Source organism: Sylvia atricapilla, chromosome 6, assembly GCF_009819655.1.
Source record: "Sylvia atricapilla isolate bSylAtr1 chromosome 6, bSylAtr1.pri, whole genome shotgun sequence".
In the NCBI taxonomy this organism is placed as follows: domain Eukaryota; kingdom Metazoa; phylum Chordata; class Aves; order Passeriformes; family Sylviidae; genus Sylvia; species Sylvia atricapilla.
Genome location: NC_089145.1, coordinates 29,025,306 through 29,038,355, shown reverse-complemented (window position 1 = coordinate 29,038,355; position 13,050 = coordinate 29,025,306). Strand labels below are relative to the sequence as shown.

The 13,050-nt window shown below is 45.6% G+C and overlaps 1 protein-coding gene across 3 annotated transcripts in view; it reads left to right on the top strand.

Annotated features, from left to right (window-relative positions):
• The first annotated feature begins 5,601 nt into the window (after positions 1-5,601).
• The window catches only part of SUSD6 (sushi domain containing 6), an 80,267-nt gene continuing 72,818 nt past the window's right edge, over positions 5,602-13,050 (top strand). The window contains exons 1-2 of one of the 3 annotated variants that reach the window (XM_066321342.1): positions 5,602-5,820; positions 12,414-12,506. The gene's annotated coding sequence lies outside the window, so the exon portion shown is untranslated. Of the gene's footprint in view, positions 5,821-5,883; positions 6,039-12,413; positions 12,507-13,050 lie in introns of those variants that run through there. The other 2 variants (XM_066321340.1, XM_066321341.1) reach the window with 2 other exon arrangements.

Sequence of the window (13,050 nt, the reverse complement as noted above, 5' to 3'; positions counted from 1 at the left end):
TAAAAATATGCAAAGGGCCGGGCAATTTGCTCAGCCAGTGCCTTTCACGTATCGTGCATTTTGCTGTGCTAACCCAGGGACATGTCACAGTCACCCTCAGAAATGCAACTCTGAAGAAACTGCTCCTGTGAAAACCAGGGTGGTTTGTTGACTTCAACCATAGCAAGACCTACAGGAAACTCCCTTTTCCTTGCTCTGAACATTTAGCCCTTAAGTGAAGTGGAATTAATACCACTGTGCTGTGTGGCTTGAAACTAGCACAACTGGAGCAGAAGTCAATTTGCTGTATTTGAAAGAAAATTAATTAAGGCCTCATTTGTTTCCCTCAGAGAGAAAAGCTCTGGGTACTTTCCAGGAGATGATGTTTTTTGAGCTTCTCTGGTACAGGCCTATATGTATAGAACAAATGTAGTGCAGCTTCAAGACCCAAATCCCTGTAAACTCCAGGTTGTGAGCTGAGTCTTCTGGCTCCCATGACAGCCCTGGTGACTGCTGCACAACTTTATGCTGCATTTGAAGTCACAGAAAGAAACAATCTCTTAATGCAGTACATGTTTATGGTACTCCAAGAAGGGAAGTATCATGGCAAGGATGATGCTCATTGCCACATTTAGCCATAGCTGTTCTTCATCAGCAGACTGTAAACTCAAGTGCCCTAGCAAGGCAAAAGGATGGATGGTGTGCCAAGATCTCTCTTTTATTTTTGTTTTTCCCATGCTGCTTTAATAGTCTTTTGGAGATGGGCTGCTCCATTTACATCTAGTCTGAATATTAATAATGAATAATGCCCTGCTAAACACAAAAACTGTGCTGGGTTCCAGTGTATGATACTGGAAGTGTAACTGAGGGCTAGCAGACCAGGAGATGTGTGCAGAAGGAAGTGGGGAAAAAACAAAAGCAAAACAACAGAACTATAATCTACAGGAGGCTAATGCGCTGTGAGGATTTCAAAACCACTTAAAAACTGATTTACTCCTGCACAAATCCCATTTCAAACAAGTTGCCAATGAATAGGTCACAGAGGTGTTACCAGCAAGGAGGCAAAGGAACAAGAGTGTGTGTGGCTGTCATGTATGCCAAAGTAGGAGATGCTGTTTGCTAGAATGAGGCCTGACATGCTGGCATCTTCAAGAAACAAAAGGCATCTCTGGTGTGATGCCAGCTACCTGTTTTCCCACTGGAATCTGGATGTGGGGGCTTGATGGAAACAGAAAAATGTGAGTAGTTCTCCTGCATCTTAGCAGTAAGAGCTCTCTCTGAGAAAAAAGAGTTTGTGAGAGAGTCCTCTGAAGCCAGAAAGTCTTTGATGACTGAGCTGGGAGCTCAGGGTGTCTGTAGCAGCCTGTCCTTAGAGTGAGGCTGTCTTAGTCTTTTGTTTTGGTGGCTGGGCAGCAATGTGGAGGGGAGAACAAGCAGCATGGAGCAGGTGCAGCACTCCTTCTTTGTCTGCAGGGGCAAAGAGAGCTGGAGAGAAGGAGGTCACATAGGATGGTAACATTACCAAGGCTCATGGCCAAGGATAGATTGTGTGACACCTGAAGTAACATTATCTCTTAGACAATGTTCTTTTGTCTTCTGATAGTGCTTAGACTGTCATGAGACCTTTTCTAGCTGAGCACTACCATCAGAAATCATATTTTATCAGTGACTTCTCTCAGAAGTGAAGTTACCTTGAAATTGGAGTCATGTTAGATATGTGGCACCTGAACAGAGTTCAATAACTTTTTAAGTTGTATTGGGTTTGCATGGCCAAGTTTTGGTAGCAGTGGGGAGGAGTACACGAGTGGCTTCTGTGAGAAGCTGCTAGAAGCTTCCTTCATGTCCAGCAGAGCCAATCCCTGGTGGCTCCACAGACAGATGTGCCTCTGATCAAGGATAACCACCAGTTAGAAATGGTAGTAATGCCTGTCCTTGAAAGACTGTACCCCATGGAAGAGTGACCCACACTGCAGCAGTTTGAGCAGGATTGTTGTCGTTGGGGTGGACTCAGGCTGTGGCAGTTCACAGAGAGCTGTTGCTTGAGAGATGGACTCAGGTTGGAGAAGTTCATGGAGAACTGTTCCTGTGGGAGAGACCCACAGTGGAACAGGGGAAGGAATCCTCTCCCTGAGCATTATGAGAAGCCATGGGTAATGAACTGACCATAACCCCCATTCCCTGTCTTCCTGCACTGCTGGGGAAGGAAGTAGAGCTCAGAAAGGAGGGGAGGAGTGGAGGGAAGGTGTTTCAAAGGTTTGGTTTTACTTATTATCCTGCTCTGACTTTTTTACTAATAAATTCAATTAACGTCTCTAATTCTACCCTGGTTTTGTCTGTGATGGTATTTGATGAGTTATTTCTCCTGGTCTGTATCACAACTCATGAACCCTTTGTTATATTTTCTCTCTCCTGTCCAGCTGCAGAGGGGAATGATAGAGAAGCTTTGGTGGGTGCCTGGAATCCAGCCAGGGTGAACCTACTACAGAAGTCCACCATGGGAGGGAAGGAATGGGCAGATGTGTGCAGGAGGGTAAGAAGTACCAACTGTTTTCAAAAGGTTGTGAAAAGCTTTGGGCAGTTTGAATGGCAGGATCCAAATTTCAAGTCTGGGTTAAAAATAGGTTTCTTTTATCCGAATAATTCAGTGGCAGATCTGAATCCTGAGGGCAGCAACTGTCCCTGTGGGGTCTATCAAGGCATGCAGAACAGTGTGCATTTGCATCACTACGAGAGATGTTTTATATTGTTGTAAAACGTGTCCTCTCCAGCCCACCTTTCACTGCTGTCCCACTGCTGAAGGTTTGCAAAAAAAACCCAGGTTTTTTTTGCCCCCATGTATGGGCTGCCCTTTTCCCCAGCCCTGTGCTAGTGAGTCTGACCAAATCCCATTAGTGTCTCTGCCAGAAAGGAGTGCATGGATGGACTGAGACTTATATGATAGTAAAACTCCTTCTGTGGAGTAAAAGCGACATCCATAACCATTGGATAAGGAATTAATTGTTTAATCAGATGGAGCCACACAAAATAAGCATGCTTTGACCTTCTGGTGGAATTTGGCAGCTTTTATGCTTTGAAATTTCTATTACTGAAAATGAAATGTTTCAATGAAGTATTTATTTTCATCTCCATTCAAGCAACCTGAAAGCAAACATTAGGAAAATCGTGCCAAAATACCTGGGTTGAGACCATAAGCTTTGTGCCCTGGGGAGAGGTGCTCTGATGGTGGCAGCTCCTGACCTTCCTATATTGATACATGTAATAAAGAGAAAATGTTTCACCTCCTTCTTCAGAACCTGGAGCCTGAAAAGGTTGGAACCAGTGGGTCACAAGCATTTGCCTGGAAGAGGGCTGTAACTATTTTGGGGGCAGCTGGTGGCATTTACTTCCTCTGAAGTATTGGCAGTTGGCTATTGCTGATACCAGGATGCTGGATTAGACTGGCTGGTGGTGTGATGCAGTATGGCAAATCCAATGTAAACGGCATTAGTTAATGTCTGTGATACTTTGGACATTTAAGATGGTCTCTAAATGCTGATTTCTGTGATTCCACGATAAACAAAAACAAAACCAACAACAACAAAAAGGGAGTGCACCCAAATTAGTGCATCTGAGGCCTCAAAGGAAGTATATAGTAGGGTTTTTATTATGGCTGGATATAAAGAGAAGTATGTATGAATGAAAATTATGGAAACAAAGTATGGCACAGAAATCAAAGGATCTCTAAATGTTTAAAAAAGTTGAAGTGGTTGAAGCTAAAAATGTGATGAATCAGCCCCTAGTGAGAGGTCATTTTAGTGAGAATTTGCCAGGAATTGCACCTTTCTCTGTGCATTAATGCCATAAGCAGAGGGAGTACTGTGGCAGCCTCCTCACAGCTCTTTTATTTCAGAGGTACAAGGTTTGTGAACTTTTCCTTCAGGCCCAAGACAGCTGCACTAATTGATCAAAGCACAGCAAAACACAGGCCAATATTTTCACTCCATGCCTTCCACCTTTGCATCTGAGATTTCACAAAAAGAATAGCTGTGTGAATCAGCAGGTTTGTGTGCAGCTCTAGCTCCCACTCTTCCTTCCTGCCTTTAAGCCTGTTTTCCGGATGATGTAGATTTTTTCCTGCTTTTTGGTGTTGAAGTGCTTACAAGGGTAGTATTTATAGGGAATGTTTTGTGATGTATCATATTCATCTCCTATATTTGATGAAATGATGGTAAGCTATAACCTATTATGGGCTTTTACTATGAATGATCACTGTACTATTGCAGAAAAATGGGTAAACTTCCTTTCACCTTTCCAGTAGAACTACATACAGTTCCTTCCCCATATAAAAGGGAGAACAGCTCAGTCTCCACTGTAAAATATGAATAATGTAGCAGATCCATAGAAGGCAGGTGTTAATTCAAGCAATAGAAAGGAAAGCAAAGCAAAGAATCCATCCTTGATTCCCAGAAGGCACTTTTTGATACAGGAGGGTTGTCTTCATCTTTTTACGGAGAGGCCATAAAAATCAGATGAAGAGGGAGGAGGCGGCAAGGTGTAAGCTTCCCCCTACACCGGCATGCACTAAATCTCTGTGAGCACGAGTGTGACCTCCTGCAACAGCCCAGCCTTGGACCTTTCAGCCAGCAGTCCGGCTCTGCTCGTGCTGCACAGCAGGACAGACCCAGCGTGGCTTGTGCTACCACAGGCAGTCACCAGCGGAGTGACGAAGGCTGTGCCGCCAGGTGAGCTGGTGGGACAGGGCAAGGAACGGAGGAGCGTGTCTGCTGCAAGAGCACTGGCATGGCGTCTGTGCCGCTGTGGCAAGTTCGCAGTGTCCCGTGGCCGAGTCTCCGCGCTGCCCGAGCTCTGCGGTGGCTCCGCAGCCGCGGCAAAGGCAAGGGGCACCCTCACCGTGCGCTGCCCCGGCGGGAAGGGGCTGGCAGCGCAGGAAACGGCCGGGGCCGTGCAGTACCGCTGTCCCCAGCTGCTGCGGAGCCGCGTCTGCTCCGGCACAGAGCGGCAGAAGGCCGAAGAGGGCTTCAGCTCCGCTCACAGCCGCTGTGCCCCGGCGCCGGGCCGAGAGCGAGCGCCACGTGTCCGTGTAGCCGCACGCCGCCCCGCGGACAGGCGAGGAGGCTGGCGGCGCTCCCGCCGGCTCCCAACAGCGGCCGTCGCTGGATGCGGCGGGGCGGCGCTCCGTCCGGTCCCGTCCCTCAGCGGCTGCCGGTCCCGGGCCGCGCTCCGCCCCCCGGGGGCCGCGCCGCAGCGCCCCCCTCCGGCCGCGCCCCTTCGCGCGGCTCCTTTAAGGGCCGCCCCGCCCCGCGCGCCGCCGGGCCCAGCTCGCGGGGCGGGGCGGGGCCTGGCGCGCGGCGGCGGCCGGGGCGTTGGGCGGGGGAGACGGCGGGGCGGCCGGGGCGCGCGGCCGCCGACCTGCAGCGCCAGCGGCACCGCCGCCCCCAGCGCGCCCGCCGAGCGCGCCCGGTGAGCGCCCGCCGCCGCGGGGGGAGGGAGCGCGGCCGGGGGGCCGCGGGGCGGGGGCAGCCGGCCGGTTGCGGCGGGGCGCAGAGCCGGGCCCGCCGCCGGGGAGCGGGGAGCGTGTGCCGGGCGGGGGCCGGGCGGCGGGGCCGGGAGCCGGAAGGTGTCGGCGGCGCTCCCGGGGGTGGCCCCCGCGGGGAGCGAGGGGAGCCCTGCCCGGCTGCGGCCCCGCACGGAGCTGCCGGTGCTCGGGGCTGCGGCGGGAGCCCTTCCCCGCCCGGCTGCCCGGCCGCCTCCCTTACATAATGTCACCTGTGGTACCTGCGGCTCCCTCGTGTCACAGCGGCGGGTGGTCGGTGGTGACGGCAGAGCTGGGCTTTCTCTGAGGTCAGCGGTCTTGAAGTGTGTCTGTGTGTTTGGGCGTGAGGATTCGCTTGGTGCGGGATGAACCTCTAGGATTTAATACCCCTGAGTAACAGCGGATAAGCGCTCACCGCTGTCTTCTCTTTTTCCTTTCGTAGAGCTTTTGGGTGCGTGGGGAGACACAGGGAAAGTGGTGTCTGAGATGAAGGTGGTAGTGGAGGCACTGCTGCGGACGGTTCAACGTGAGAAACTTTGTGTTGGTTAGGTTTTCATCTTTGCTTTCTTCTTTACGGTGCCTTAACACTGCCCAGAGGTTAGAGCTTCCCTAGCAGCTGCCTTTACACGTGTGCAGTGCTTAGGCTGAGCCTCTACTTGTGCGTGTAACAAATCTATGGTAAATCCCCTGTAGAAGACCTGGAACTCAAAAATAGCTATGCTAGGCTTCTCAGAACTGACAAGCAATAATTGTTGTAAGTATCCCTAAAACTGAGTAAAGGATGAAAAAAATACCATAATAAATTGTTCTTATTTTCTAATATACTAATGGAAATAGTGACACGGTTTTTCATCTTTGAAGCATTCTTTAAACAGATTAATGCAAATACAGTAGTTTCAGGTGGGCGTATTCTCAAGGGGGTTACGTTTTTGTGGGGAATGGACGTGATCTCGGTATAGTTACAGTAACGTGGATTTTGTTGAGTTGAAGAGGATGACAGGATGTAAATATATAAATTAAAAATATCCTGAAGTAGAAAAGAGCTAAACTGAGCCGATGGGCAGAAAGGATCTTGCACTTGTCTGTTTGCACTTCCTAGTGCTTTTTGTGCATGTTCCCATAAAAGCTATTATGTAATGGTGCTTCTCTTGGCAGGAGTCTATTGTCACCGCAATTCCTGAGGTTTCTGGAGCAATGCAGCTTGTTCAGAAGAGTCGTGGTCAGAACAATGGGAAGAAAGTTCTTAAGAGGAGGTTTTAACCTCTTTAATTTTTCCTGCAGTAGGACTAAGCTCGAGACATCTGGATCTTTTCCAGAGTATCTTTACCATCCTCTATTGTTCAGCTTGTCTTTCTCTTCTCCTAGGCTGCGCTATAGCTGTCAGGCACCAGCTTGCTGCTTGCATCTGCATCAGAGCTGGGAAAACATTGACCTCTCCTTTAATAATGTTTGTTATACTTCTCTTTTTAGTGTGGGTTTTTTTTTCCCTTTTCCCCTCTGAACAGATGCAAAAGTGATATAGTTAAAGCACCTAACTGTTGCTTAGACAAGAAAAAATCTTGAGATAATGGAGAAAGGGAACTCTCCCAGTTCTCATCTCTAGTTTGAACTTGTCTGTATACATCAAAGGGAGGCAAAACACCTAAGCAGAGAAGGAATTTACATATTAAATGCCTGTGCTCTTAAGGATTGGTGCTCTCTGTGGTGTCTGTAGTTTATCATTGATTTCATCCACCTCCTCTTTAGGTGTCTGCCATAAATCTCTTTGCAAGTCTGCTTCCTTTTCTTCTTTTCATGACATGCTATTTTTGGGAGGTATATTTTGATGCAGAGAGAATAATTCTTTCTAGTAGTGTGATCTGCTGGACAGTTGTGGCACTGTCATCTTTACAGGTCATACTTCTTTCTTTGTCATTTTCATGTTGTTTCTGGTAGTAATTCTCTAAGCAAAACTTAGAAAAAAACTACTTTTCTTGTTTGCAGTTTCATCTTCCCTCTTACATTGACTTCTCCTGTTATTTAAATGTGCGTTTTAACAATCACTAGAAAAGACAGTACCCTCTGAAAGTGGGAAAGTATGTTTCTGTAAGGGCCACAGTGAAGGATGTGCTTAAAAGATTGGCATCTTAATCTAACTAGATTTTAAAATTAATGGTCATTGTAGAGCAAAGTAGCACATGATAAGGAAGCCATAACTTCCTCTTAGACAAGTTATTGTCAAAACCCAGGTGCACCCACATCCTCTTTAAGGGCAGATGACTCTCTGAAATATGGGTCTGGGAAAGTACTGATCTCGGGGCAGAAATTTCCCAACCACAAGTGTAGCAGATACTTTGGCTCTGTCCCCTTCTCTTTCTGCTTGTCATGCAAATTGACCACCTGTAGACTCTGAGGGAGACCCAACGTCCTTGAGCTGTGCACTGCTTGGTGTCTCTGCTGAAGCAGTTTCCACACAGTTATCAGCAGTTTATATTTAGTGCAGCGTGTGAAGGTGGACTGAAATGGCTGCTGGAGCACAGCTGCCTGGGCAGTCAGCACGTGATGGGAACTGAAGTCACTAAGTGTGTGTCCTGCCTGGAGTGCAGTGGTTTTGATGGAATTTGTTCTGTCTTGGGGTCGTGGTTGTTTTGTGCTATTTTGCTCCTGCCTTGACAATTGTTACAACTCTCAGTAAGAGCAGCCTGCCGTGGCTTAACCTCAGCTGTGCAACACTGTAACTGTAGATTTGGGTTTCTGTGACTGTTCCTGTTGGGTCACTTCTGCTTTTTATCTGTGTACTTGCTCACACCACAGCCACCTAAATACGCCTCTTGCTTGTTCTGCTTTTGTGAGCAAACTTGCTTGTCTGCTTTTGTAAGTTTCTGGCCTCTGTCAGTCCAGGGAGGTTGGATACTGCACTCTGGATCTGCGTCAAGTCACTGCTGTTGTATTTTTTTTTCCCCTTTTGAAAGTTGCATCTCTTTTTGCTTGCCTGAGATACTTCCAGAGAAGGCCATTGTATATGAATAACTGCATGAAAGGACAGTAGCTTGGAATCCTTACTCCAGAGTTTCCTGGACTGTGTCCTTTTGTGCACTCTGTTTGGCACAGGGATTCCCTATGGCTCCTCTGCCCACTTGTCGGCTGCTGTAACCAGCTGATCCCAGCTGATCAGGCTTTGCTGGGAGAGGCATCTTTCACTGGCAGGGTTGGTCCCACAACCTGTTTGCCTGAAAGACAGGGAAGGAGGGAGGGGGAAGCAGCAGGGATTGAATTCTGCTTTAGGAATATGTAAATAGAAACATGAAGGCATTTCCTAGAACAGAGAAAGGGAAGAATTAACCCCTATATAGCAAAGGTATTGTGGTATTACTTACAGTAGGTTTCTTTTGCCAAAATACAGTAGTCTGTAATTATGTTTATCTAGTTGTCATGACAAGTGTCATGTCCTTAGAAATGCCATCCTACCTGTTTAATCTCTTGTCAGTAAGTTACTCTGTGTACAAACAGAATTATTTCAGATGTAACAATTTAACCTCCAGCACAGAGTGTAGTAGTTGGGAACAGGTAGATGACTTCAGTGAAGCACTCTGTCTTTTTAAGCCCATCTGTGTAATTCATCTGGCTTTGCTGGTCTGTAGTTATACAGACGGTATTTTCCCTGACTCTGGTAGAAGTCTTGTTTATGCAGCTGCAAAAAATTGATTTTAAGTTTAATCAGTAGAAATACTTCCTATAAATGTTAGGAAGTGAGCTTTTGTATGTACCAGAAAAAGTTTTCATCTGCCATTCATATGCTGGCTGTTTTGTTACTGAGCAGTGGCAGCTACAGCCCTCTCACAGGAAGCGTAGTGCTCTCACGTGGCTTACTACATGATGCAGTCTGCTGTCTGTTTTCAGACTAAGCATAGTGATGCTAATCAGAGACCAGTGAAAGCTTGGCTTCTTGTTTGCTTGCTTATTTATTGATTTGAAATATTTGTGTGTGGTAATTCAAGGCAGTTTTTTGAGGAAGCTCACATTGAAGAACTGCAGGACCAGGAGTTAGAGGTGTAAGACCCCTACTTCTTTCCCACTGTCTTAGTCATCCCCCTACCTTCTGTCTTTCCCTGTGTGTTGGACAGTGGGCAGGCTCCAAAAGCAGAGTGTACATGGAGAACTTTCTCTGCAGCACAAAGGATCTATGTGTCTCATGTCACTCTGGTGATTCCCTGAGGGGAACTGCTATCCTGGCAACCAGCCCACCAGCAGTAAATTGGTTTCCTGGTGTGAGTGTTGAGTGGAATGGTCTGGTCATTACTGCTGCGGTAACCTTGTAACAAGGCAAAGTACAGCTTTTGGAGCTGGGGCAGGAGAGTCAAGGGAAGTTGGCCACTGGAATCACTTTTTATGTGGTAAATAAAACACCATATCATATTTGTGCTGTAGAGTAGAATGGCTTTCATTCTCACAGTGCACACTTGCCATAGGAGTAACTTCCTTGTAGGCAGTTGAACTTTGCAGGGCTGAAGTGTGCACCATTTTAACATCATGCTCAGAAGTTAACCAGCTTCAATACTGTGTCTCTGTTCATAGCCCCCTTAGCTTACACTTCAAAAGTGCCAGGACTATTTGGAAAACTTAATAGACATTTAAATTTTTTCCTCAACTAATTTTCCTCACAGTTTATAATAGTACTTCTCTGCCATTTGTGTTTCTTCCTTGCATTGATTTAATGGGATTTTGTAATATAATGAGTAGGAATTGCAAGAATTTCTGATCAAAACCAAGTTTGCGGCTTGTTTGGGAATAAAGATAGAAAAGAAGTTATGTTGACGTATTGGATCTCTTTTTGCAGGACTTCTAGGGGTACACAAGTTTTAAGAGGGAAACTCTGCTGATAAATCAGTCTTTAAAAAATGACCAAGCAAACCAAAATCAAGCAACACCCTTCCCAATCCCCCAATTTCTGTAAGTGAGCTTGAGAGTTATGTTCTTACTTTATATAAAAATGCAGATCTTTAAATAGCTAGGCTTGTAATGTGATTTCTAACAGTAGCTGTTAAAGGCTGCTTGCTTTGAAAGGATCTGTAGTTTGTATGTGTAGTGTTAAACCTATAGATCAATGATATGTTTGAATGTCTTTGACCTACTTAGGCTCTTTGGGTTTTCTTTTCTCTGTAAAGAACTTCTTAAAAGTCTTCAAGGACAATATATTAGAGCAGCCCACACTAATACAGTTTTATTGGGGGATGTGCCAGAATCCCCTTTGGGTGTTGGAGCCCATTTGTACTGACTACTCTCAAAAGGCAATTTATTTGTTAGACCTAGTAAGGTGCTCTAATGTTAATTAAACCACCTCCCCTCACCGCTCCTTTAAAGGAAAGAATGCATACTAATGCATGTGTTGCTCTCTAATGAGCCAAAGGCCAGCTGATGTGCGGTGAAGACAACAGTAATTTATCATTCTCTGCTGTGTATGGATTCATTATGTCTGAAATCTAAGACAGAAACGGCCTGCATGGGTTATCCTTTGGTGTTGGTACGCAGACTGAGGAGAATCTCTTCTGTGCCAAAACACCAGCCTGGGAGGGTGATTGACATATCTTCTTTTCAAGAGAAGTGTCAAAATTGCAGAGCATTGCTCAGAGGGTATGAAAGCTTCACTTCTCCATCTGCTGCCGCATATGCCACTGGCGAGCCAGTGGCCATATGTGCGATCATCCTGAAAGCTTTAAAGGCAGCTTCTCTCTGAGGGCCCCTCACTCCTTTTCAAAGTCCAAAAAGGGCATGCTACTTGCTTCAGGAAAGGGAGGGCCCTGTTTTCCCCTTAGGAAAATCGAGTAGTATGTCTTTATAAGCCAAAGCACTATTGCAAAGAGCTGTGTGATCGTGAAATTCTGCGGACTTGTTCTGTGATGTGCAACAAAAGTGTGCTGGAGACTCATTGCAAGCTTTGCCTTGGTATATAAGGAGACTACAAACCATACAAACTTACTAAGAGATTAATTAAAAATAATTTCATGGGTACGGGGAGCAAGGTTGTAAGATCAGGGTTTTTGTAAGCATATCAGAGATGCGAAGAGCAGTTTGCTAAGTTTATTTTTCATTTCCTTAGCTGTGAGAACCTTCATCTCAAGTCTGTTTGTGGTTTCCTGTCTTGCAGTGCTTGCACACTTCTGTGACTTAAAAAGCTGACATTTAAATGTGACAATTAAATGTTTAGCAACAAAGGAGATCTTTAAGCAGGCTAGACAAAAATTTCTTTCAACTGCATGGCTTTTGCTCTCACTTGGTTTACCAGTTTTCCCACTTCTCAGTTTGCTGTTGTACTTTCCAAAGTGAAGAAGGTTGTCTTATTAATAACCATCTTTTTAAATATTGGAATTTTTAGTAGTAATGCTGAATAAAAAGGCTGTCTACGGTGATGAGACAGTAAAACATACCTCTGAATTTTGGCACTGTAGAAATAAATTTCTCCTATGCTTATCTGGAAAGTATGCAGCATTTCCAGTCATTGAAAGTGCGTGTGTTTATCTGATGGCTGGGCTTGATGCAATTTTAATATGTGTATTTTGGGTAACTTTTGGGAAGTTTCTGTTCTGCTGGAAAAAAATGCCTGTCAAGCAAGCTTGAGTGCTGCTGAGAAATGTTTTTGGTAACACTCTGCTACACTTTCTGAGAGACTGTTCTCTTCTTATCCTTGAGATTTTTAAATGGAGTGTGTGAGAATAGTTTACATATTCTTTGATTTTGAGTAACTTGTGCAGTATATCTCAGACCCAGATCTGAATTTCGTGAGTAATGTCTGTACGTGAAGCGTAGCTGTGTGTCTGTGTCCTAAAAACACGGAGCTACTTTTGTCCCTCAAACCTCCTGCTCTTTTATGTGACAGAGTGCCATACTCAGTACTTACAGGGCTAATACCTACTTTCTTGTGCAGTTCTAGGTGTGTGAATCAACCTATGGTCACTGAATCATCAGTTTAATCTTGCTGACTTGACAACTGTTGTATGCCAGCCTGAGTCAATACAAGGTAAGATGAAAGTTGATGCTGTTACTTTGTTTCTCCTGAGTTTTTGCTTTTAAAACCTGCATTTTGTCCAAATGCCATGACTCTTCTGTAAACTGAAGGCAGAATGTGCTGGCTTCCATGTTCTCATCCTGCAGTGAGACAGCTGCTGGTGTTATCTCTAACTTTTGAAACAGGAAGTGTTCTAAAATGTTCTTAGGTTCTGACTCCTTTGTAGCCATGCCTTAGCATTTTCCTTGGCACCTCTGTTAACCTGTTTTTTGTGGTGTTCAGATACCACAAGCTGTGTTTTTTTCCTTGTATTCTTCACTCCCTTACCACTCCCTGGTTTTGATGTAGAAACTACTGAAGTCCTTCCTGCCTTCCAGAGTTAAGCATGCATGATAAGTCACCTGTGCTATCTGACCTTTTCTCTTGAACAAAAAATAGATTTTGTTTTGATGTGACTTTTTCCCCTACCTGCTCCCAAATGTTACCTTTGAGAACCTGTCACAGAAGGATCTTACTTGTGTATTGTATATTTGATGTTTTAGTTGTAAAAAACTGC